The 25,949-nt window shown below is 41.2% G+C and overlaps 1 protein-coding gene and 1 non-coding gene across 2 annotated transcripts in view; one reads left to right on the forward strand and one right to left on the reverse strand.

Annotated features, from left to right (window-relative positions):
* The window catches only part of FAT3 (FAT atypical cadherin 3), a 787,529-nt gene that overhangs the window by 223,485 nt on the left and 538,095 nt on the right, over window positions 1–25,949 (forward strand). The gene's annotated exons all lie outside the window — the stretch shown is intronic.
* LOC145525008 (U6 spliceosomal RNA) lies at window positions 1,560–1,668 on the reverse strand. The gene has a single exon (XR_014068027.1). It is a non-coding gene; the product is annotated as a U6 spliceosomal RNA (small nuclear RNA).

Here is a 25,949-nt window from a genome sequence, read left to right on the forward strand (position 1 = left end):
AGTGTGTTTAAGAAACCACTGGCAGAGCCACCTGGATCAGACATTTCTAAGCTTCATCAGTGCTTTATCCAGTACAGGACACTGACTTGGCTTGTGATATAAACAGCTCACATGGTTGCCACCAGTCCCTTGAAAGCAATTAGCATTTTAGCAACCCACCCCAGAAACTGCCGGATAGATGAGGTTTTCGTGAGGCGCGAGATCACCTACGAGGCACTGTTGTCCAGCGGGTCCTGGTTTCGAGGCCAACACACAGAAACTGGAGAGATGCTTTCTCAGTGGTTCTTCCACATCCTTCACATGTGTAGATCTGTCCACATCCTGCTGAGAAAGATGGACGTGTCTGACCTTTGGTTGGAGCAGAGGGTGGGTACCAGGACAGATGCTGGAGGTTATGCAGCGGCCAGGGAAATTTGGCCAAGGCAGCTTGGATGTGTGCCTTAGATAATACCAACCATGCAGAATGATCCTGGAGATGGACCAAGGGAATAGAAGATAAAAAGGCTATTGAGACAATTGTTTGATTAATTTCCCTTTTCAAGTTTAGAAATGAATTCCTAGTCATCTTTGCTTTTGTACAACCTGCTGTTTTGATAGTTCTTAGAAAATGGTGGTCACTTTGTTGAGTTGAGTTTAGTTCCTACTTTAAAACTGTTTACTTTCATAATAATGAAGGTTATTTATAAATCACAGCTGTGGGGAACAGTTTGCTGTCAGCTGATAACAGGATTGTGTTTCTCATTACATAATTAAACCCATTCCAGGAACTCGATTTTGAAATGTACATTCTCAAATTTAGCATTAAAATACATGTATTAGATACCACTTAGATACTTCGCTGGATTCTGGAAATAGCAAAATGAAAAGAATGGACTGTGTTCTTCTGGAAGATATCATATGGAAGACAGATGTGTAAACCAATAACTACCAAGGGGTGTGATGGGTGAATGTAGCCACAGAAATGCTAAGGTAAAAGTTGAGCATGAAAGAGATCATTACCAACTTTGCAGGACGAATGTGTGACTTAGGGAAGATTTCAGAAAGGAAATGATACCTGAATCGAGTTATCAGAAGGATAGAAATTTACCAGAAAGGGAAAAGACATGAGAACATACTGAACAGAGCCACACAGCGTGAGCGGAGTTGCATAGATGGGGATTTTTATATAACTTAGCCTTTTTTCTTTTAAATTTATTTTTATTGAATTATAGTTGGATTATAGTGTTGTGTTGAACTGCTGCTGTTCAGCAGATTGACTCAGTTTTATATATATATATATACACATATATATGTGTGTGTGTATATATATATATATACATATATATGCGTGTGTGTGTGTATATATATATATATATACATATATATGTGTGTATATATATATATATACTTTTTCATATTCTTTTCCATTAAGGTTTATCACAGAATATTGACTATAGTTAGTTCTCCTGTGTTATACTGTGGGACCTTGTTTATCCATTCTATATATAATAGTTTGCATCTGCTAATCCCACACTCCCACTCTTACCCTCTACCACTGCCTCCCTCTTGGCAATCACTAGAAAAATATGTAATGCTTCATGAATTTGCATGTCATTGTTGTTCAGGGGCCATGCTAATCTTCTCTGTATCATTCCAGTTTTTTAGTATATGTGCTGCCAAAGCAAACACAGTTTTAAACCACTATGGATGGGAAAGAAGTGACTTACAGAATCTAAAAAAAATAAAATTGAAAAAAAAAAAGCCCAACTAAAGTAATAGATTCTGGCTCTATTAATAATGGTGTACAGTATCACTGGTGCTCCCTGTGGATATTTAAGCAATAGCTGTTCTTAAACTTAGGTGAGAACCATCTTCCTTAAATTTAGGAGAGGGAATAGTAGTAGATTTAGAAGCTGCTTTCCCCTAAACCAGCAGGTGCCCCGTGTGTATCTGTTGAGTGGGTGTGCAGGGGGTTCTGAGGAGGGAATTCTAGCCTCCTTCCTACAGTCACCGATGGGGTGGTGTCGCCTCGGGCATGTCACTTAGTGGAGTCCCTTTCATCTTGATCAAAATGAGCTGTTTGTGTGTCTATCTAAATTCTTCTTCCAACTCTGATCCCATTACCTATCAAAACACTTTGTAATACACTTTGACACATGAAGGAGAATAATTCAGGTGTCTCAACAGTTCCCTGATACTGGATAACTGAGATAGTATTCCATATCTTTTAGCTTACTTAGTAAATGTATTTTATGTAGTGATAAGCTCATTCCCTGAGGAAGCCATTTATTAGGCTAGAGAAGAAATTACTTTAAAAAATAATATTTAGGGGCTTCCCTGGTGGCTCAGTGATAAAGAATCTGCCTGCCAATGCAGGAGACTTGGGTTCAATCCCTGATCCGGGAAGATCCCGTGTGCCTCGGAGCAACTAAGCCGGTGCGCCAGGACAGTTGAGCCTGAGCGCTAGAGCCCGGGAGCTGCAACTGCTGAAGCCCATGATCCCCGGAGCCTGCGCTCCACAAGAGAAGCCACTGCCCTGAGAAAACCACGCTGTGACTAGAGAGAAGCCCATGCAGCAGCCAAGACCCAGCACAGCCACAAATAAATTATTGTAAAAATGATATTTAGGAATAACAATAGCAAGCTTCAGTGAAAGAGTTAAACAACCTTCCTCTCTCCCCAACAGAGAACACAAACTTGTCCATTATAACACCACCAAGCATCTCTCAGGCTTGGTACCTTGTAATTCGGTCGCCCTCCCCGTGTGACGGGGTGTGCCACGTCATCAGAAGGCACCGTGCACCGTGGCAAAGATGCAGCTTCAAGCAGCATCTGCCTCTTTGTGCCTGCAGGTCCCCAGGAAGCATCTGATTGGCTTATCAACCCTGCTGCCCTGGGGACCACTCCAGCCAAGAGGGCTCATCCCCGCCTGCAATAACAGATGCATAATGTAGTTTGCTTAGGGAATGTGTTTAGGTTCTTTTCTGAATCAAAATTCCATTTGTTTGTTTGTTTTTATTGACATAACTTTGCTGGGAATTGCCTTTGTGGTATGTGTTACTAACAGAGCTGGAACCACTGCACATAGAGTGCTTTCAGTCTTTGCAAAACATAGGTGTGCCTGTTACAGCTTTTAGGAAATCACTCAGCCTGGAGAAGAAAACATTTGTTAACATTTGGACCTCCTGGCCAAACATCATTCTAGTTTTCAGAAATTATCAGCAAAGCAAAGGAGTGTTCAGAAGAGGCTCTGGACTCTCCCTGGCCCCTTCCCCATGAGACTTCTGACTTACATTCACCAAATCTGAAAGCCCTTTAGTGCAGGCTTCCTGTTCCCCTCCCTCAATCCATATTCTATATTAAATTATTAGTGTTTTCTATATAAACTCCTTGGGAAACCAGAACCCTTATTATGACTTCTGGATTTCATTTTCCCAACATAAGCATTTAATGATAAAACAGCTTTCATGAACACTTAACATTTCTGTTCCTGTTAAATGTTCTTAAATTTCATAGTAGTATGCTATGTTCATTTCCATGTAGCATTCTTAAAGCTGGCTTAAGGCAGTGAGTGGTCCCCAACCATTTGGCACTAGGGACCAGCTTTGTGGAAGACAGTTTTTCCACGGACCAGGGGTGGGATGGTTTTGGGATGATTGAAGCGCATTACCTTTATTGTGCACTTTATTTCTATTATTATTGCATCAGCTCCACTTCAGATTAAACCCCAGAAGTTGCGGACCTCTGGTTTAAGGGGCTTGCACATTGCTAAGTCAACCTGACTTCCAGGAAAACCTTGTATAGGTTGCATATTGACCTACAAAGATCCAGGAAGTTCAGGGGGCCCTAGTTTGTGTTAATCCCACTATAAAGTGTGCCTGAAGCAGAGAGTTTGGGGCTTTAAAAAGCTGAAGATCCCCATGAAGATTAATAATCAGATATAAAGCAGAGATAGGAAGATTAGATGACATCTCTTTTAGACCTTGGATTTCTTTAATCCCTAGGTGTGTCGGGTTAGTGCTCATCTTCATGAATGGATTACCAAGGTGAATTTCACTCTCTGCCTTTCTAATGCTTTATTTTTATGACTGCTGTTACTGTTGTATATTTGTTCATCTCAGCTGTGTACCCATCACTAAAGCCAAGGCCCCTGACCAGTCTTAAATGAGATAAGTAAGAGTCTGGAGCCAGCAATTCAATTTCAGGTGTACTCTTTTTAATTTATTTGAAGACTTTATGCCATCCCTCTGGCTAAAGGACAGAATCACAAGTTGACTAAAGGGATAACTTGCCATCTTTCAAGGGTAGCCTCATAGAGTCTTTAAAGAATTTGGGGAACTTGTGTAATAAAAAAGATTGTTTCCTTGAGGATGTCGAAGGCAGAAAAATATGGAAAGCTCACTTAGATTTTAAGCCCATTTTTATTTCTTCAGTTGGTTGTCAGAGCAGCGGTCAGCAAAGCCCAGCCTGTAAGCTGGCTACCTGATTTTGTTGGTTTTTTAAAATTTATTTATTTATATTTATTTGGAGGATAATTCCTTTGCAATATTGTGTTGATTTCTGCCATACATCAACATGAATCAGCCACAGGTAAACATATGTCCCTTCCCTCTTGAGAAGGATGGCAGGGATGGGAGGAGGGAGGGAGGTTCTGATTTTGTTCAGTTTTAATGGGACACACCTTTCACCACACAAGGCAGAGTTCAGCAGCTGCCACAGAAACCCTCTGAATCACAAAGCTTAAAGTATTTACTGTCTGACTCTTTACAGAGAAAGTTTGCAGAACCCTGCCTTAGGATATTTTTGGTGCTTAATATTTATGAGGACAATTTATTAATAACTATAGATTGTAAAAGGAAGAGTCTTAGATTAACATACACACACTACTACATATAAAATAGATAGCCAACAAGGACCTACCATATAGCACAGTGAACTATACTCAGTTTCTTACAAGAACCTGTAAGGGAAAAGAATCTGAAAAAGAATAGATGTATTTGTATGTATTGGAGAAGGAAATGGCCACCCACTCCATTCTCCAGTATTCTTGTCTGGAGAATCCCATGCACAGAGGAGCCTGGCAGGCTACGTCCATGGCGTTACAAGAATCAGATATGACTTTGTGATCAAACCACCACAACCAGCACCACTGTATGTATGTATAACTCAATCACTTTGCTGTATATCTGGAACTAATACCACATTGTAAATCCCCTATATTTCTTTTCTTTCTTTTTAAAAAAATACTTATTTCTTTGTTTGGCTCTGCCGAGTCTTAGTTGTAGCACGCGAGATCTTCAGTCTTGAGCTGTGGCATGAAGGGTCTTTAGGTTGCAGCATGCAGAGTCTTTAGTTACAGCATGCAAACTCTTAGTTGCAGCATGTGGGATCTAGTTCGCTGACCAGAGGTCGAACCCAGGCCACTGGAACACCAGGGAAGTCCCCAAAATCAACTGTATTTCAATTAAAAAATTAAAAAAAGGAAGTGGTCTTGTCAATAAGTCCATGCATTACGATTTCTGCTTTCCCCAAAGTGAACATTGTTTGACTCTCATAAAGGATGCAGTGGGGAAAAGCCAAACCAAGATTACCCGTGGATGGCTTCACTCAGCCTTAGTTCATGGAGATATTCTGGAGCCTCCATTCTCATTTTCCACCGTTTCATAGTGAGTAGGATTTCACGTCCGAGTTCTGGTCCCAAAGGATTCAACAGTTCCAGAAGTCAAGGTTAGAGTGAGCAGTGATCAGCCTCTCAATTCCAATGGGGCTTGGAGGGCAGAGAGAATACCCATCGTAACCAAGTCCGTAATAATAATTTAAATTCTACAAATTCCAGGAGTCTAGCAGTTTGATTTAGGAAATCTTTCCTGTCTTTTTTTTTTAAAACAAGGGGGAAATACACAAACAGATTAAAGTGCACTTAGAAACCCAGCTGGCTTGTTTTTCACCTCCCAAAGGTGCACTTGACTCCCCGTTACTCTGTTTTCCTTTTTTATCAAATTGCTAAGAAACAGTAACTCAATTGATTTAAATGATTTCTATCACACATAGCCTTTAAGACAAGTAATCAGTTTATTACGTTCAGTCATAATGATGGTATTTTACTTCTATGAATTGTATTTTCAGCAGCACTCATAAAATACCCAGTTTGACTTTGTTTATTAACTTTCTCATTTTTCCATTAACTGATGTTTTTCCGTCTCAGATAATTTGCCTGCTCATTGATATTGCATAACTCAATAGAAATATATTTTTAAAAAGAATGAACAGAACATTCTTTGAGGCTTAGATAAAACCATTTTATCTGAATACATCATGAAGAATAATGCTTTGGTTTTTGTTTTAGTCAAATTTCACATTTAATGTTGTAATCTGAATATCACTTTGAATTTAATTACATTAATTTTGTAGTTTGCTGTTTGGTAGTTTCTTATTGATAAGAGCCTAGATATTTTAAAAAATCATTTTCTACCTTTTAGATAAGATATTCAGTTTTAATTTATTCAGCTCTTGTCTGCAAAATTAATTAGAAAAGATGCCTGGTTTTGAATTAATAGGTTTCAGTTTAGTGTTTTATTCTCTGTTGAGTCCCTTTCAGTCTGTTGCTGAAGCCATCTAGGTCTGCATAAGGCATTTGCATTATTTTTTTTAGCTTCCTCCTGTTTTATTGGCAAGTGACCATGTGTATGGTAATTGAGCAATTGTCTGCTTACTTGGGTTTATGGAATTTACATCAGCAAGTTTTGGAGATCTTAAATTTTGGTCTCCAAACAGACTTGAAGAGGAAGCTTTCTGAAATACCTTCTTTTGGTTAAAAATGTGTTTGCATTTAACTGAGTGACAGTCAGTCTCAAAACACTGAAGCTGCATTTCCCGTTTCTCTTGGCCACGTCTTGTGCCTTTGTAATCTTGGAGACTGGAGACTGAGGCAGCTCTCCAGTCACGCGGGGATGTGTGACGGCCAGGGAGAGGGGACGGCTCTGGACTGGGCCCGCAGTCAGCCCGCTAGGCCTTCTCACGCGGCCCATCGCCTCTGCTGCCCACCAAGTGCTGGTTTTCTTTCCTGTCTGACAGATGCAGATCCTGAAATTGAGATGTGGAAGTGACCTTTGTCTGAGTCAGTGTGGCAGCCAGTGTGGCAGAATAGAGCTTTGAGCTGTGCCCTGTGGCTTGATCACTTTGTGATAAACCTTCCTGTTCCCTTGTCCTTGGCCTTTCTTGTCATCTGTGATTGACTCTCCATCAGGAGCACCTAATCTGTGCCCCGGCTGCCTCCCAGCAGCGTGTCCTCCTCTGTCCCCACCCGCTCATTCCTGAACCGCCCGTGCCCTGCCCCGGTCACCTGACGCTTCCGGTGCATTCCTGCCTTGCGCTGCCCTGACCCCCTTCACTTTTTCAGTTCCCGAGGGCAGCCTTAACTTTTTGTTCTAATTCTGTGACCAATGCCGCTGGTAATATGATAGGGATTGCATTGAGTCTGTAGATTGCCTTGGGAAGCATAGTGACTATGACAATGCTCATTCTTGCAATCCAAGAACACGATACATCTTCCCATTTGTGTGGTCTTCAGCTTCTTTCATCAGTGTCTTACAATTTTTGGAGTACAGGTTTTTTGCCTGCTTAGGTGGATTTATTCCTAGGTATTTTATTCTTTTTGACAAGTTGGCAAATGGGATTGTTTCCCTAATTTCTCATTCTTGTATTTTGTTGTCAATGTATAGAAATGCAACAGATTTCCATATATTAATTTTGTATTCAGCAACTTTACCGAATCCATCAATGAGCTCTAGTGGTTTTCTGGTAGCAATTTTAGGATTTTCTATGTATAGCATCATGTCATCTGCAAACAGTGGCAGTTTTAAGAAGAAGGGATGCAGTCTTTGATAAGGAGAAACTTGGTAGGGCGCCTGGGGTTGGGGAGAAGAACACTTGACCTGAGGCTACGGCGAGATGCTGGGACCAGGGTGCACGTGTGGATGAGTGTGTTAGTGGCAGGCGTGGAAAGGTGTGTGGTGAAGGAGACAAAAGGTCAAAAGGACTCGAAGATGGGCCAAGGAGTCTGGCATACAGACATGGGGTTATGGCAGCTGAGAGCTTCTGTGACTTGGTGGCTGGGGATGAAGAGGAAAAGTTCAAATTTTACCTAACCTCCTGCTCCTTCTGCCTCTGTAACGCGGCTTGCTCCTTATAAAGTCTGGATCATGTAGGTCACGTAGTCTCAGAAAGTGGGGACTCACAATACTAGGACCTGGAGCTTATCTCACTCGCCCTTGTCCTGCTCATTGCAGTCACCCAGCCCCTGCAATTCTGCTTACTCATGCCTGTCCGTGTGAAGGTCAGCCATCCCCCTCCCTGTCTTGACTACTATTCCCGCGCAAGTGAAACTGGTTAGTTTAAACCAGCCTATTAGCAGCTAGTGCTGCCCACTACAATCTGTCTATAAAAACTCTGTAACCCCTTTGTTCAGAGCTCAGAGCTTGGAGTGTTAACTCCTCTGGGCCCGCCGGCATAATAAACCTGAGTTCTCCAACTCTCCGAGTGTGGTGCTTGGTTTCTCAAGTACTGGTTTCTGCAACAGGGAAGTCTTGCCTTGCCCCGTGTCTGACAGGCAGTCCATGGATATTTATTGAATGGCCACAGATGGAATCTGGACTTTATAGGTCTTCCTGTAAGGGAAATTTACTGAGTTGGAGAAGAGTGAAGCTAGAGATAGCATAGCCAAATAGGATGCCAGTATTATTCATTTTGCCTCTTCTCTGTGTGTAAGATTCACAGGAACCTGGAGACACACTAAAGAAAAACACTTCAGAGTCAGATTCTTCACTGATGTGTTTATACTTCTTTCGTTGTTCAGTTGTTAAGTCGTGTCTCACTTTGCGACCCCGTGAACTGCAGCACTCCGGGCTTCCCTGTCCTTCACCATTTCCTCAGGTTTGCTCAAACTCATGTCCATTGAGTCGGTGATGCCATCCAACCATCTCATCCTCTGCGGCCCCTTCTGCTTTTGCCTTCAATCTTTCCCAGCATCAGGGTCTTCTCCGATGAGTCGGCTCTTTGCATTAAGTGGCCAAAGTATTGGAGCTTCAGCATCAGTCCTTCCAGTGAATATTAAGGGTTGATTTCCTTTAGGATGGACTGGATTGATCTCCTTGCAGTCCAAGGGACTCTCAAGAGTCTTCTCCAGCACCACAGTTCGAGAGCATCAGTTCTGGAGTGTGAAGTCAAGTGGGCCTTAGGAAACATTACTACCAACAAGGCTAGTGGAGGTGATGAAATTCCTGCTGAGCTATTTAAAATCCTAAAAGATGATGCCGTTAAAGTGTGTTTATATTTACTATTACTGAGGACTTCCCTGGTGGCTTAGCTGGTAAAGAATCCACCTGCAATGCGGGAGATCTGGGTTCGATCCCTCAGTTGGGAAGATCCCCTGGAGAAGGGAACGGCTACCCACTCCAGTATTCTGGCCTGGAGAATTCCATGGACTGTATAGCCCATAGGGTCGCAAAGAGTGGGGCACAACTGAGTGACGTTCACTTTCACTTATTTATATTTAGGAGAAGTGATATTGAAGACTGTATGGAGCGTAGACCAAGTGGAATATCTGATACGTGGGCCTTGCTCTTGCCTCTTCTCTGTCACCGTGTGTCCTGGGGCAGTTACAAACACTGCCTGCCAGCCAGCCCTGCATTCGTCTAAGTCAGTGCTTTTAAAACTGAGTTATGATCCCATCCATGGATCATGTTGTGAAGTCAGTGGGTTGCAGAGAGCATTTGAAATGACACATTATAAAATATAATAGAGATCATTGCATTGCACATCATGAGTGTCAGTTATGTTTTGTGACAGAAAATACATTTCTTATTGCGGGTCACCAAGAAGTTTGAAACACAACATTTTAAGTGAAAAGAGCTCATTACTTAGGAATATCATAAATCTATCTTTAGCCCTGTGTGTAAAGAGATCATGTGATTTATTACGCCAGCCAGGACACATTTCAGAGGGAAAAGGGTAGCTCTTAATTAGACCACAACAGGTGTAAACTGGGCCTGCCTCAAGCTAATTAAGAATTATGGCCACTCTGCCTGTATTAGTCAGAGTTCTCCAGAGAAACAGAACCAGTGGGATATATAGATCTACATACATCTAGATCCATCTATCTCTGTATGGAGCAGAAGAGACAGAGCGGAGGAAGGGGAAGGGGGAGTACTGAGATTTATTTTAAGGAATTGAGGTACATTCTTATGGGGGCTGGCAAGTTGAAAATGCATAAGACAGGCCAGCAGTAGGCTGGATACTCAGCTAAAAGCTGATGCTTCCATCTAAGTCCAAATTCTGCTGCAGGGCAGTAGGCAGGGTTTCCATAGCGCAGGCCTGGGTGAATTCCTTCTTCCTTGGGAAACCTTTTAAGATATTGAAGCTGATTGAATGAGACCCACACACACTCTGGAGGGTAATCTGCTTTACTTGAGGTCTATCGATTTAATTATTTATCACATAAAATAATACCTTGAGACTTCCCTGATGGTCCAGTGGTTAAGAATCTGCTTGTCAGTGCTGGGGACACAGGTTCGATCCCTGGTCCAGGAAGACTGTACATGCCTTGGGGCAACTAAGCCTGCTGCCCTAGAGCCCAAGCTTCCTAACAAGAGAAACTAGAGAGTAGCCTTGGCTCCCCACGACTAGAGAAAGCCGGTGCATAGCAGTGGAGCCCAGCATGGCCAAAAAAAAAAAAAATTAAGAATGAAAATATACCTTCACAGCAACATTTAAACTGGTACTTGACCACACAGCTGGGCGTCGTATAGCCCAGCTGAGTTGTCATAGGAAATTACGCAGCATACCACTTAAGAAGGAGAGGAGGTGGATGAACACAGCTCAAAGCTTTCCTTAATGCCCTAACGCTGTGCTGAGGCTGGACAATTTGTTAGGATTTTTGTTGTGCTATTTAATTTTATTTGTAGTTATTGGCAATGGATGTATTAAGTATTGACAATTTGACCTTGTGGCATCTTAAAATAATTTTTTAGAGAAAAAAATGGTTTAGATCACATTTTACTAAGCATGAATTATATGTAACTTTGTATTTAAAACTGTTTTAATATTTTATGAAACGTTTATAATGAAATATTTCATGAAATGTTTAGAGAAGAATGTTCCTAAATAGCTTTGCTGTTTGGGACACATTGTTTAAACTATAGAAACTGCTGTAAAAGTATCTTTGTAAGTAGTCAATAATTTGCCATGTCTTTTGCTGCAACATAAAGTATGAGGGCTCTCAAGTGCCCAGAAAATCCACAAAAACATTAATTTTCACCAAATGGCAGGAACTGACCCCTAGGCAGCTTTGCCCTGTAGTAAACTGCAACAGAGTAGCCAGTAAACCCTTAGTAGAAACCTGGCCTTGTTAAGATCTTGGAGAAGGAAAGAGAATTCTGCAAAGTTCTATATTGAAAAATATCCGAATGAATCGCTCATCCTTCATTTTTGCTGACCCAATAGTCAACTTAGTGCTTAATTCCTTAAGTTTTGCATTTTCCCTAGTTTTAGAAGGATTGTTTGCCAACTATAGATCATTCAGAAGCTGTTGAAGTATGAAAAAGGAACAGAAATGAAAAATAGTAACTCTGATCACTCTGATGATCATATAGTAGGATCATTAACATTTGAGCATTGCCCTTCCACCTCATTTTCTGTGAACTTTTAACAAATTAAAATTGCATGGTTTACATACTTCTATGCTTTGTGTTTTTGTCAGGTGACTTTGTAAGGGAACATTTTCCAACAACAATAAGTACCTTCCATAAGCCTTGTCTGTAGTCTTCATCATGTGAGATGTAGTCTTCATCATGTGAGAATGTCACATTTAAGTCATTTAGAGTTCTTCCCTGCTGGACCTTTAATATATTCACCAGTTCTCTTTTGTAATTGTAAAGAATGCTGCAGTGAACTGCTTTGTGAATGAAGCTTTTCTCTTGTTTGGATTTCTTTAAAAGAGCTTTCTAGTTGCTTCTGAACATTACCATCATGAGCTTCCTGCTGAGCCCTGCCTGTTCTGGGTCCTGAGGTTGGCTGGGAGTGACCCAACCCTCAGCATCCTTGGGGACCTTCAGGGAGGGCTGAGCTGCTCGCTAAGTGGCAACAGAGGCTACTTTTTCAAGGAAGCCATTAACTTGGGTTGAGAAGGATGAGACTCAGTGGATACTGATCAGGTGAGAGGCCCTATGGGTCTTGGAATGTTTCACCTCACAGGGGATTAAGGGAGCCTTGTGAGCTGAGGACTTGAACTCAAAGGCCAGGAGAACAAGGTAGGTCTGCAATGGAAATTCTTGATGGAGTTGCTCATAGTCTTCCCTGGCAGTGCGTCACAAATGTGATGTTTGGGAAAGAGGATGAAAGGAGACTGTCACTCTCTTAGAATCTCATGTTTATGTTTATTTACATCATTTCCGCTGACAGCAAAAGCACAATATGAGCTCATGCCCAAGTGCTTCTTTTGACTCTTGAAAATACAGCTGTTGTAAGTAGGACCTTCATCAGTAATTAGTCTAAAGAGCTCTCATACTGCCTATGTCTCAGAACATTTGGTCAGGCAAGTTTGAGGTCACCGCTCTAGAAACCCGTGATCATGATGCGATGTGGAGAGAACCCAAGCAGCATTTTTGGGACTTGGACTCGCTCCTGCATCATCTGCTGGATGTTGCATCTGCATCATCGTCTCGTGCAGCTGTTGTCAAAGTTTTGCCTCCTTCTAGAGTCTTTGATGTTGCTTCAGAGCACTGGTTCTCAAGCCAGGTAAATCTTGACCTAAAAATCAGTCTCCACTGCTGATTGGCTGTGTGACACAGACCGTTTGACCTCCTGTGCATCTGTTCCTCTGTAGCATGAAATGTCACATCTGCTTCTGAGAATCGTTTTGGGGATTGGGTAAACAGAGCAGTGCACACATTACTCAATACATCCAGTGTTCATTACATAAAGCTGTTTTTATATTTATTAATGGCTGTCCCAAATTCTCTCTAGATTTGTGTCCTTATGCATGAAATTTCAGTGCCCCGGTAGGTAGCTCTTCCCTGGTATCTATACTGGGACTGTTGCTAACTGACATTAGAATCACAAGAAAGCCAAAACTGGTAACACAGCTCCTAAGGACTTTAGTCGTTGTGATTCTCTCTCCCTTCCTGTTTTCTTCATATTTTCATTATTTACTATGTCTAGTTCTCTGGTAAGTGCTGGGGATTTTAAGTTGAATAAAATGCCATTTCTGACCTCACAAAGTCTTTGTGACCTAGTGCTTCCCAGATTTCTAACATGAAGATGCGTAAATTAAAGTACTCTGAAGACGCTCTCATTCACTTATGAGACACCCTGGGAGTTCTCTGGTGTGAAAAGCTCTTTACACTCCCTTTAGTTTGATACCCAAAGTTATCTCTGCTTTGACAGGAATCTGTTCTGGAAGTAATGGGGTTCCACCTTTCAGAGTTTAGACACTCTCTGTCAGCTGAGCAAAGCTTCAAGGACCTGGCTTTTCCAGGCATGATTCCTGGTTCTGTCAGCCGCCACTCTTCTTAGGGATGGAGATGCAAGTTCGCCTCTCAGATCCGGGAATGAGTCTGGATGGAACAGAGGGCCATGTGTTCCATTTTGGCCTCTGACTTCCAGTTTCTGATGGGTCCACTCTGCTATTCTGGTACCTGTTCTGTGTTGTTTTGCCTCCTGAGTACAAAGCCAGGAGAGGGTGGAGTGTTGCACAGCAGTCCTCAAATTTAAAAATTAAGAGAAGGCATATTTTTGCATTTGTCATGGAAGCTTCCAGAAATTTCAGTCTTGGATGGAAAGTAGTTTTCTGACACTATTTTCTCAATGCTGTCTTGATTCCTGTCTTTGAATTTTGGGTTAGTCAATTAATCGATCACTGAGAAGTGTAGTAATAGCTATGACATTGATTCAGTGTCAGACTTTTCATTCCGGTCTCCTGGGAAACTTAGTGGATGGAATCTTAGAATGTCTGAGTAGGCAGTAAATAAACACTCATCCTTATTTTGAAGGATGCAAAGCCTTGTAAACTGAAATGTGAAATATTTAAGAAACTCTTAAAATCTCATAGCATATCAGAGTTGAAAATACTTTTATAGTTATCTAATTTACCTTTATGCATTTTAACAATGAGAAAACTTAAAGCCAACTTAAACTATTTCTCTGTGTTAATTACACAGTAATTAATTGGAGGCAGAGATACTGGGTTTGGAGCTAGCTCTCCCTCTTATTAGCTTTTTGACCTTGAGCAAGTTATTTAACCTCAGAGTCCTCATCTGCATGCAAAGGGGAAATAGTTTCAGTGTAGCTCATAGGGCTGTTTTAAGTTAAATGAAATAAGCCACCAGATTAGTTCATTTCAGTAAACTTTAGCTATTATTATGATGGAGTGTGGAGAATGGTGAAACAAATCCTCTCTGAGCTGATCTGCAAAATTACATTTTCAACAGGTGTTCATGGTGGGCGAGGATATTCCAGGAAGGAAGGAGGCAGAGACAGGGACTTCAGAGTCTTAATGGGAACATTAGGAGTAATCCAGCTTGGCTCTGCTGTGTAATGCATGAATTCAAGAAGGGAGATTCAGATCCTAAAAGAGTAGTTGAAACATAATCATGGCTGGTCTTGGATGCCAGGACATGGAATTTAAATTCAATCATGTGTGTGTGTGTGTGTGTGTGTGTGTGCGTGTATGGAATTTAAATTCAATCGTGTGTGTGTGTGTGTGTGTGTGTGTGTGTGTGTGCGCGTGTGAGTGAGTATGAGAGAGAAAAAGAGAGAGAGAGACACAGACAGACAGAGATATGATTATACTTGAACTAAAGGAGAGTAATTGACGAGGTTGTACAGGAAGGGAAGTTTTCTTTTGATAAAGTGGAATTATAGCTTGTAGTCTGACAGTGTATGTTAAAGACTTACAAATATGTCTCACTCTTGCCTGGTGATTTGATTTTTAAAAAAGTATGCAGAAATAATAGGTTAAAACTAACAACCTAAATAATAATGGGGGCTTGGTTAAAGGATAGCAAGTTTATATAATTCAATATTATCTAGTGATAAAATGATATTTCTTTTTAATTGACATAGATCACCGAGATAATGCTAAAATGATTCAGAAGGTGTAAAATACTGTGTTTATGTGATCTCATAAAAATATATGTGTATGTATAATGACCCATGCCTTAATTCATAAAAGTCCGGCAGGGATTTAAACCGAAATATCAATAATGGTTCCCTTTGGGTGACTTTTTAATTGAATTAAAAATGTATATAACATAACATTTACTATTTAACCATCTTTAAGAGAACAGCTCTGTGATGTTAAATACATTTATCATTTTTCTGCAGCCATCTCCATCTCTAGAATATAGATGATTTTTCTTTATTCTTCATACTTTTATCTAGTGGTTGAATTTTTAAATTTTATAGCTGAAACAATTTGAGTTAAAAAATATAAAGTGAGGTTTCAGTGTTCACAAGTATAATATTGCTGGGGTGAGGGAAGTCACGCCCTGGCTAAGTTCATGACTGATGGAGTGAAGAGGAAGCACAGGGGCTGAGGGAGGGCCAGCTTGTCCTCATGGTTTTATTACAGTGTGTGAGCCCCCTGGGTTGGATGATGCTTTTTTCTGAGATACATTTGGGACACCATATTTATGGGAACTGGACTTAGGAGCTGCTGGGGACCTGAAGGCATTTGGTGTGCACCATAGGTTGTACGGGAGCTAAGCCACCAGATCCACGATCACGCTGTCACACCAGCTTCAGGAAACCTGGGGACCCAGGGCTGGTCAAGGCCACACACCTAAGGAAAATGTCCACAGAGGCACCAGTCCTTGCTTTGGCACATGGCTGCTTGCGGGAGAGCCTTCCTCTGTTAGAGCATCAAGGATCTCCATATCAGTTTCATGCTGCATATAACTGGATTCTCTGATGCCCAGATTCCTTCACTTATAGGAACCTTTGTTGCGTCAGTATTAACAAAAGGTCTCAAAAGGTAGCAAAAACACTAAACTATTTAAATTTATTTTCTGCAGCTCATAGGCTCCAGTGCTCTGTTCTAGAACAGAATTGAGAATATTTTAGCACTTTTCTCTCATATACCCTGTCTTACGAGGTATGTTTATTATACAATGTAAAAGCCAGATTTCTCCATGAGGAATCGTCCTTCAAGAAAAAACACATGGTTTCACTTAGGGACATTTCTCAAAAGCTCACTTTGTCTTAGCAGACATGGAACAAAGCCTACTGCACAGAAGCACCGTTGCTCTAGTGGAGGTGAGAATGAACATGACAGGGGGTCTGACCCAAGGACCTGGTGATTTAATCTGTGGATTGCAGCTGAAGTCAGTACACATGTAAACATCTTCACTGGAGACCTGCGCTTCTGAGAGGTGCACAGCTCTTAGGATGGTGGCAGTCTCCCGGGTGATGAGCTAAGGAGGATTGGGGGGGTGGAGCCTGGCCCAGAGCCCGGAAGGATAGGTGACAGACAAGGAAGTGATACATCAGAGGTACCTTCTGGATGGAAAGAAGAGCCCAGTAGAAGTGCAGAATTGGGGGTAAACATTGTAATGTTTGGATAATGGGTTTCCCCGGAATAGAGTTAGAGGCAAGGATTTGAATGCAAGTCCTTTACTAGGGGGTGATCCCAGGAAACACTAGCAAGGGGTGAGGAAATGGGGACAAGCAGGGAGAGAAGCTGTTAAAGGGTGGTTCATGAAGACGCTGAGCTCGTAGGGCTAGAGGAACTCAGCTCTGCTGGGGAGCTCTGGGAGACAGTGAGTGACACACCTCAGACTTATCCCAGCCATGGCCAAGGCAGCCCCTGTTCACAGCTCTTGGACCCCTGCTGCTTGAGGATGCTCCCAGGGGCGTGGATGTGGGCACTTCCAGAGTGCCCTGCACAGATGGAATGCACTTCTGTGGCTGCAATAAAAAGCTCTCAGCTGTTAGGCAGAAATCTTAGTTTCTCCAACCTAACTCCTGGGACTAGAAACATAATATCACATAAATGGTAATGTTAAATTATATGGCTGCTATGAACTGAAAGTTTCTGTCCTGTCAAATTCATATGTTGAAACCTAACACCCAATATGATGATATTTAAAGGTGATACGTTTGGGAAATGATTAGATTTAGATGAAGTCATGAGGGTGAGGTCCTCTGGATCGAATTAGTGCCCTTGTAAGAAGAGATTAGTTAATGACCTCTTTTAGTCTCTCTCTGCCATGTACAGCAAGAAGGGGGATGTCTGCAAACTAGGAAAGGGGATCTGGTCAGACACCAGTTTTGCTTGTACCTTGATCTTGGTCCTCCCAGCCTTCCAAATTGTGAGAAATAAATTCTTTAATCTAGTCTATGATATTCTGTTATAGCAGCCTGCACTGAGTAAGACAATGGCAAAAGAGGTTTTACATATATAATAAGGACATTCATCAACCAATATAATTGTTTTCTAGTTAATAAACTAAACTATATTTGGGCCTAATGTAATTATGTGAGCTCTTTAAATGAGGGTGTTTTCTCTAGCTATTAGCAGAAAGAAACCAGATTCAAAGCACAGGAAGGACTCAGTGTGCCATTGGTGTCTTTGACTGTGGAAAGGACCACATGGAAAGAGTTTGAGAGCAGTCTCTGCCTGCTGAGAGCAACCGCAGCTAGGCAGCCGGCATGACACCAGGGATCTCAATCCTGCAACCATAGGAACAGGCTCTTGCCAACAATCTGTGTGAGCTAGAAAAGCGATTCTTTCTCAGATCTGATAGTGGAAAGTCCAGTCCAGCTGATAGCTTGATTTTGGCCTTGTGAGACCCTAGGCACAGCAAGTCTACTTGGACTCTTGAGACAGTAAATGGATGGAAACTAGGAAAATAAACTTGTGTTGCTGGAAAAAAAGGCACTTGGACAGTGATACTCAGAGGTGTTTGTAATTAGAACCTTTAGCACGTAACAAAGAAAGAGATAAAACGTTGAGTTATATCCATAACATGAATGATCATGGTGGAGAGGTGTCAATGGAAGAAACTGAGAATAGAATGGAGCAGAACGGGCTTCCTTGGTGGCTCAGACAATAAAGAATGCGCCTGCAGTGCTGGAGAACCAGGTTCGAACGCTGGGTTGAAGAGATCCCCTGGAGAAGGGAATGACAACCCACTCCAGTATTCTTGCCTGGAGAATTCCTTGGACAGAGGAGCCTGGCAGATTATAGTCCATGGGGTCACAAAGAGTCAGACATGACTGAGCAACTAACACACACACACACACACACACACACACAGAGCAGATTGCCACGCAATGTCTTAGAAATCAATCACTGTGAAGGAAAATTTCAGTAAGGAGGGACAGTAGAAAGGAAAGTAGTATTTTACCAAAAAACATAGTCATGATTGTGCTTTCATGATTGGATAGCCCCAAATTATCCAAATACGTATTAATTGAGCAATCTGATGGAATAGGCTTGCTCTGAAAGTTGCTTCTAATTCTGGCTTTGCTGTTCGTTAGCTCTGTGACTTCAGGAACATCCCTGAATTTTTCCGGATCTCAGGCTCCTGTTGAGTAAAGTGAGGTGGTTCTTTCCAGTCTCTCCCAGCACCAAGAGGCAATTTATTTGGATGCAAAGATATGGTGCAGCTCCCGCCTCACTCCTTGTCGTCTATTAAGTTCATAAGTGTACTGTATGTTAGTTACAGAAGTAATCTAATTTCACAGTTAAATAAAGAGCTAATTTAAATGACTATTGAAATTAAAATGTTCATCGAATTCATTTGCTGGCTGTAATAAATGCACTCTCCAGAGTTCCCCCAACCCCGCCCATTCTCCAAAGCCCACACCCTGTATCTTCTCTGCGCCTGTTCCTCTGTCTCCAGATGGACTCTAGAATTATACTATTACATGTTGTTTTACTTTTATCTATGGCCATTTTGGCAGCAGGAATTATACATGTTTCCCTGACAGAGAGCTTTACGTGGAGCATGTGTTTGAAAGATTAATATAAGCAATTGCTTCTGAAACAATTAATCTTGTTTTCCCATAGTAATGAAAAATGAATAATCAAAAGCAATAAATTGTGCCTGGAAGATAATAAATACTTCTTCAACCATTTTAGCACTGACTGTGAATTACAGCTGACCCCCAGATGGGGAAGGATGAACATGACCAATGGAAGTTCTACAGTGGGCGCCGTCGTGCTTTAATCACGGTCTTGAGCTGCTTGACTGATTTCATTGTTCCCTATCAGAACCCGGAGGACTGGCTGTCTGTCCTGCTGATTTAAATCTCGAAATGGCATCTTGTGCCTATTAGGGGAGTCTGTGTTTAAACCACTGTAGAACGGCTGTCTCTTTCTGTTCCTTAACTAATGTGCGGATGCAAGTGGAGCTGTGTTAAGATTTAAAATATAAATAGTAACAACTGAATAATTCTAGATCCAGTCCCTGCAGACTGGGAATCCCGGAGGGATATGTCTTATCCAGAACTTCATCCGTTTCCTGGATGTGAAGCCACTTGAGTAAATTTGAGAAGGAATCCTCGGAGACTTACTTTTACTTTCAGCTGCCCATCTTCTGTAGATCCATTCATGAACCAGGGCTTACTTTAGATGTAAAAAGTTTTGGAAAAAACAGTGCGTCTCTTTCATGAGACATTCTGTGAGGTAATGAAGCCCTGAAATAAGTGATTGGTTTTCTTTTGAGATGTAATACTTCAGAATCATATTTGAGCACATGTGGCATTCAGATTGCTATGTGCAATGCCACCATACATGCATATATACATACATACACACATACATATATACATGTGTGTGGACGACAGAGGATGAGATGGCTGGATGGCATCACTGACTCGATGGACATCGGCTTGGGTAGACTCCGGGAGTTGGTGATGGACAGGGAGGCCTGGCGTGCTGCGATTCATGGAGTTGCAAAGAGTCAGACACGACTGAGCGACTGAATTGAACTGAACTGAACTGAACTGGGTGCATGCTCAGTCCTGTTCAACTCTTTGTGACCCCATGGACTATAGCCCACCAGATTCCTCTGTTCATGGAATTTCCCATGCAATAATATTGGAGTGGGTTGCCATTTTCTACTCCAGAATATCTTTCTGACCTAGGGATCAAACCCATGTCTCCTGCATCTCCTGCATTTGTGGGTGGATTCCTTACCATTGCATCACGTGGGAAATCACATACATACATGCATGCATACATGCATAATACACACATACATATGTAAGATAGCTGTGTCCATACTTTCTCCACATTGAAGAAGCAAAAATTACTTGGCAAGTGTAGACTCAGTGCACTTTACAAAGCAGCACTCAGGTGCAGAGACCCCTGATATTTTCTGCAAAGCGGATGGCAAAGGGAATCAAGACAGGACCCCAGCCAAGCTCCTTTTCACTATGTGCAACTGCGTGCATTTAATGTGTTTTAATGTTTTTGTATTTGCCTGCTGCTCTGGTACCCAGAGAGGCCATGTTTTCACACTACTGAATCAAAAAGCTGTTGTGTCCTCCTTCTCTGATGAAGCTTGGCAGGTAACCGTGAATCCCAAACTACATCTCTGGACACTATATAGTGTAGTTTTTTTTCCCATACTACCTATTAGCTGAGATATTTGGGCTGATGTGTATGATCTTTAGAATCTTCTGAAACAAACGTAATCCTTCCCTTCTATTTCCAAGAAATGTTACTGATCACAAATGTACCAGTGTATGATACATGTAAGCCCTTTGAAAAGTCTACAGTTCAGTTCAGTTCAGTTCAGTTGCTCAGTCATGTCCGACTCTTTGCGACCCCATGAATTGCAGCATGCCAGGCCTCTCTGTCCATCACCAACTCCCAGAGTCTACCCAAACCCATGTCCATCGAGTCAGTGATGCCATCCAACCATCTCATCTTCTGTCGTCCCCTTCTCCTCCTGCCCCCAATCCTACCCAGCATTAGGGTCTTTTCCGATGAGTCAACTGTTCACATGAGGTGGCCAAAGTATTGGAGTTTCAGCTTCAACATCAGTCCTTCCAATGAACACCCAGGATTGATCTCTTTTAGGATGGATTGACTGGATCTCCTTGCAGTCCAAGGGACTCTCAAGAGTCTTCTCCAACACCACACTTCAAAAGCATCAATTCTTTGGTGCTCAGCTTTCTTCACCGTCCAACTCTCACATCCATACATGACCACTGGAAAAACCATAGCCTTGACTAGGTGGACTTTTGTTGGCAAAGTAATGTCTCTGCTTTTAAATATGCTATCTAGGTTGGCCATAACCTTCCTTCCAAGGAGTAAAAGTCTACAGTGATAGGCAAACACAAGTCAGTGGTTGTCTTTTGATGGACTGGCCAAAAGTTGATCCCTCTTGCATCTGTCTGGATTCTATTATAATTGTAAACATAACTATAGTAAAAGTTTTGTCAAGGAATAGTTTCATGTCTTGTATAATTTTCGAGTTTGTATTTTCAAAACTGGAACTATAATTCTGAAATCTAAATCTGGGAGAGAAAAATCAATTCAGCTGATCAGTCTTTTGAGAGTAGAGAGGCTCTTCCTAGTTTATTGTTTCTAAAAATAAGCTTTCCAAATTTGGCGCCACTGTTGGGGAGCAGGGATGGGATGTCAGTAGCCAAAAGTCCCCAAGTGCACACCACACTGTATTGTTAGATGCTTACAGAGCTACTGAGAAAATTCCTGACATATGTGTTTTGTTCTAACAAATTAACACAGCATGCTTTTTTAAAAAATTTGCTTTTATAGAAATGTTCAGGTTCTCCTGGATTCTTTTGAACTGTTGCCAGCATGTGATTTAGGCCCCTGACTTGGCCCTGCGAAGAGAAGTTGAAAACCAAAGATGAATAGCCATGTGGTCTCTTACACTTGAGGATTGTCCAGTTAATATTTCAAGTCGCCAAGGCCAGCCTCGCAGAAAGCATGTATTTTATTTTTGTTCTAAAACATTATGTTTTGAGCTATTTCCTGAAGGGCTTTTGCAAGAAACCAATTCATTCTGTGTGGGAAGATGTCTGTTTCTCAGTGAGTGAGTTCTCTTTCAGTTCCTTGTTCCAGCCTGTCATGCTATTGGTGATAGGCTTATAATTATATTAATAAGGAAAAAGGGATAATGAGAAGGCGAATAAGAAATTAGGAAGAAGGGAAGGATGAGGAAGAAGAGAAAAAGATCCTTCCAGTAATTTGAAAGTGTGTTAGTCGTTCAGTCATGTCCGACTCTCTGCGACCCCATGGAGTGTAGCCTGCCAGGCTCCTCTGTCCATGGAATTCTCCAGGCAAGAATACTGGAGTGGGTTGCCATGCCCTCCTCCAGGGGATCTTCCCAACCCAGGGATCAAATCCAGGTCTCCCGCATTGCAGGCAGTTCTTTACCTTCTAAGCCACCAGGGAAGCCCTCAAGTCATTTATTCTTTTATAATTTACAAAGTGAGTTAGTGAGATAGTTGATGTCACAAGTGAAGAAACTGACTCTTTGGTGTAACATTGTTTTCTTTGAGTTAGATAGCTTAAGTAACAGAGCTAGAGCTTAAAGCTCTGATTCAAAGGCTGACATTTTTTCTATCCAACATTCTTAGCTCTATACGTACAGTGTGGTGTTTACAATATGAGCTAATCTGTTTGTAAAAAGACTTGAACTAGGGTTCTGCACAGAGTGAGTGATATATTGAAATATTTGATAAAGAAATATAATAAAAATTGTGTCATTCAAAGAATGAATGAAACATAGTTAATTGTTAGAGTTCAGGTCAGTCAAAGCAGAAAATATCCGCTAGGTTCTGAAGAATAAAAATATTTTAATGATGTTAAAGGACTAATCTTGGGGAAAATAATGCAGAATATGGCTTATATTACTTTCATAGAAGCACAGTGATCTTTAAGAATGGATGAGCCAGTTTCACAGACATCAGATAAGAATGCTCAGGACACCTGATTATGGCAGATGTCAATGCACACACACTTTCCTTTCTCAAAGGTACTTTGTGGGGAAATTAATGGTCACTGAAGAATTGAAGGGCTTCTCAGGTAGGTCAGTGGCTTCTGTCTTTCAAGGAAAATGTTCTGTCTCTTTGATAATACACAATAAAATTCAAAAGTCAAAAACTGTTTGTTATTAGCTGAATTGTATTTATATATTGAAGTCTTTTAACTTCTGGTATTTCAGAATGTGACTATGTTTGGAGATTGAGTCTTTAAAGGACTAATTAAATTAAAATAAGACCGTTAGGATGGCCTCTAATGCAATCGGACTAGTGACTTTATAAAAAACGAGAAATTTATACATAGACCTATACTGCGGGAAGACAATGTGAAGACGCAAGGAGAATGTCATCTACAAGCCAAGGAGAGGGGCTTCCAAAGAAACCAACAGTGCTGACACCTTAATCTTAGACTTTTTTGCCTCTGGAAATAAAATCTGTTGTGAGAAAATAGAATCCGATGTTTAAGCCCCCCAGCCTATGGTACTTTGTTACAGCAGCCCTAGTAACTAGTGTTGGAGAAGGCAATGGCAACCCACTCCAGTACTCTTGCCTGGAAAATCCCATGGATGGAGGAGCCTGGTAAGCTGCAGTCCACGGGGTCACAAAGAGTCGGACACAACTGAGCGACTCAGCACAGCACAGCACGTGTGTGTGTATATATGTATTATGCATGTATTGTCTTCAGCAAGGAAAAGGTACACATAATTCCACCACCAAAGGAACCTATTCAGGTTTCTGATCTGTGATTGTTTTCCCATGTCCTTTTCCATCATTAGACAGTTCAAAGATGTAAGTGTTAAGGACATTGGGAGTGATCCTAACCAGTATCAGGTTTCAAACATGCTTCCCAATCAAAGACCAGAAATTATGCAATAAATATTTTTAGAGTAAGGGGTGCCTCTACACAGTTCTCTTATTTTCACTTACAAAAAACTAATATACCATGATTTTCTTGAATATAATGTGTTTTATAATAATTCTTCTTATGTGTTAAATTATAAAGATATCCATATGTCCATAAGCTATGTTCACAATCCCATCCTAATATGAAAACTGTTTTTGTTTTGCCTACTATCTTCAGTCTTCAACCTGCTGATGTTTTTTTCTTAATCATTGGAAATGGAGCATATTTTTTTATATTCAGTTTTTCACTTATGTAAAGATATTTTGTGTAGTTTTGAATAGTTCCAGGTAGTCATCAAAGTAAATATCAGAAACTAATCCTTAGAGTGATGCATCTGGATTTGCAATCTTATGTCTTCACATTTTCAGCACCTCCTAACTTTTAAAATCACTGAGACTGTAAACTTTTGAGGTTGACTATCCTCTCTAAAACCCATCTCTAAATTTACACAGGTTGACATACTGCAGAAGAAATTTGTAGCAAATAAATGTTGATTGAATGTAGCCTAATAATTGTTATTCACATATCCTTTAGCTATAAATTCCACACACACACAAAATATGTATTTATATATAATACATATATATATATATAATGTAATATATGTATAGATATAATGGTGGTTTAGAGCACATATTTCAGAGTCAGGCTGACTTAGACTAATACTCTTTTTCTTTTATTCACTCCCTGAGTCACTTTGGGGAACCCTTTGAACTCCCCCAAATCTTGGTTTTCTTTTCTGTAAAGTGAGGACAATATTTACTTGCAGGTGGAGATTAAATGACAAAATTAAGGTGGGGTTCTTCCAGATGTCCCAGCCTGGCCCACTAAATGCCCGGTAACAGCTAAACAATATTATAACAAAAATTCCTTTGAGCCCAGTCTGACATACAGTAATTGTACAGAGCAAGATAACACTTTTATGTACTCCTAGGAGGGCAAGGCACAGAGGGAAGTTTCCCTGGTCTTATTTGGAAATAGACAACACACTTCTTTTGCTGAATCTGGGCAAGGTTTCCCTGTGTGCCTTGCCAGAGCAAGTGTCTTCATATAAGCGTGTCCGTCCACTGTGAGCCAGGACCTATAGTCAGGGATGTGGAAACATTTCTGGAAGGAGGAGTGGAAAGAAAAGAACCAGAATGGCTCCTTTCATCCAAGGCTAATCTCTTGAGCAGTGGGAGGGGAAGATAGGCCTGCCTAGAGCACTCGTAACTTTATAGAGGGTAGAAGCTGAATGTAATCTTGCAAACACACTGACAGGTAAGCAGGATTCAGAATGAGGTTCACATCTGCTTGGAGTTTTAAAAGCTCATTCTAGAGCCGGAGGGAGGGCTTGTGGGTGGCTGAACAAACTCATTCTGAGGCCAGATGGCCTGGATTTGGCTCCTTGTCTCAGCTGCAAACTAGTTATATGACCTTGAGCAAGTCTTTTTGCTTTACTATGGCCGATTCCCTTAATTGTAAAGTGGGGTAAAAATAGCACCTACCTTCAAAGTTTGTTGTGAAAATTAAGGAAATTAATTTATGAAAGTGCTTGGACAATATATGGCAAAAAGCAAGCCTTCAGTAAATGTTAGCTTTTGTAATCTACCTACCTGTAGAGAGCTGAATGGTCAGTTTTGCTCTTGCCAAGTTTTCCTTCCCTTCTTTTTTCCATGATTGCACCTGGATTTATTGCCTTTCCACTTTAGAGGTGACTCTCAGAGGTTTCTTGTTTTCTAGGGGCAGGAAAATGTATGGCATTATGAACGATAAGTCCTGAGCCTGTTCTGTTATTAAATTAAAGTCATGGAGACAGTTACTTTTTATATTAAGAATGGTTCATCATTCTAACTAATCATTAAGATGTAAAGTCTGCACTCCGATAGACCTGGGCAGTACAGAACATAATTGCAGGCAGAACAGAAATTACGCATCCACACATTTCTGAGATTAGAACATGAATTAGTTTTTAGCAGATGTGTTTGCTCAGGATTCCAATTTCTTTTCTCATTCTCCGTGATAAATTCCTTTAACCACAGCTGGAGTGTTTGGTGGGGCTGGACTC

The sequence above is a fragment of the Giraffa tippelskirchi genome, chromosome 10 (genome assembly GCF_054371585.1).
Source record: "Giraffa tippelskirchi isolate mGirTip1 chromosome 10, T2T-mGirTip1v1.2.pri, whole genome shotgun sequence".
Classification (NCBI taxonomy): domain Eukaryota; kingdom Metazoa; phylum Chordata; class Mammalia; order Artiodactyla; family Giraffidae; genus Giraffa; species Giraffa tippelskirchi.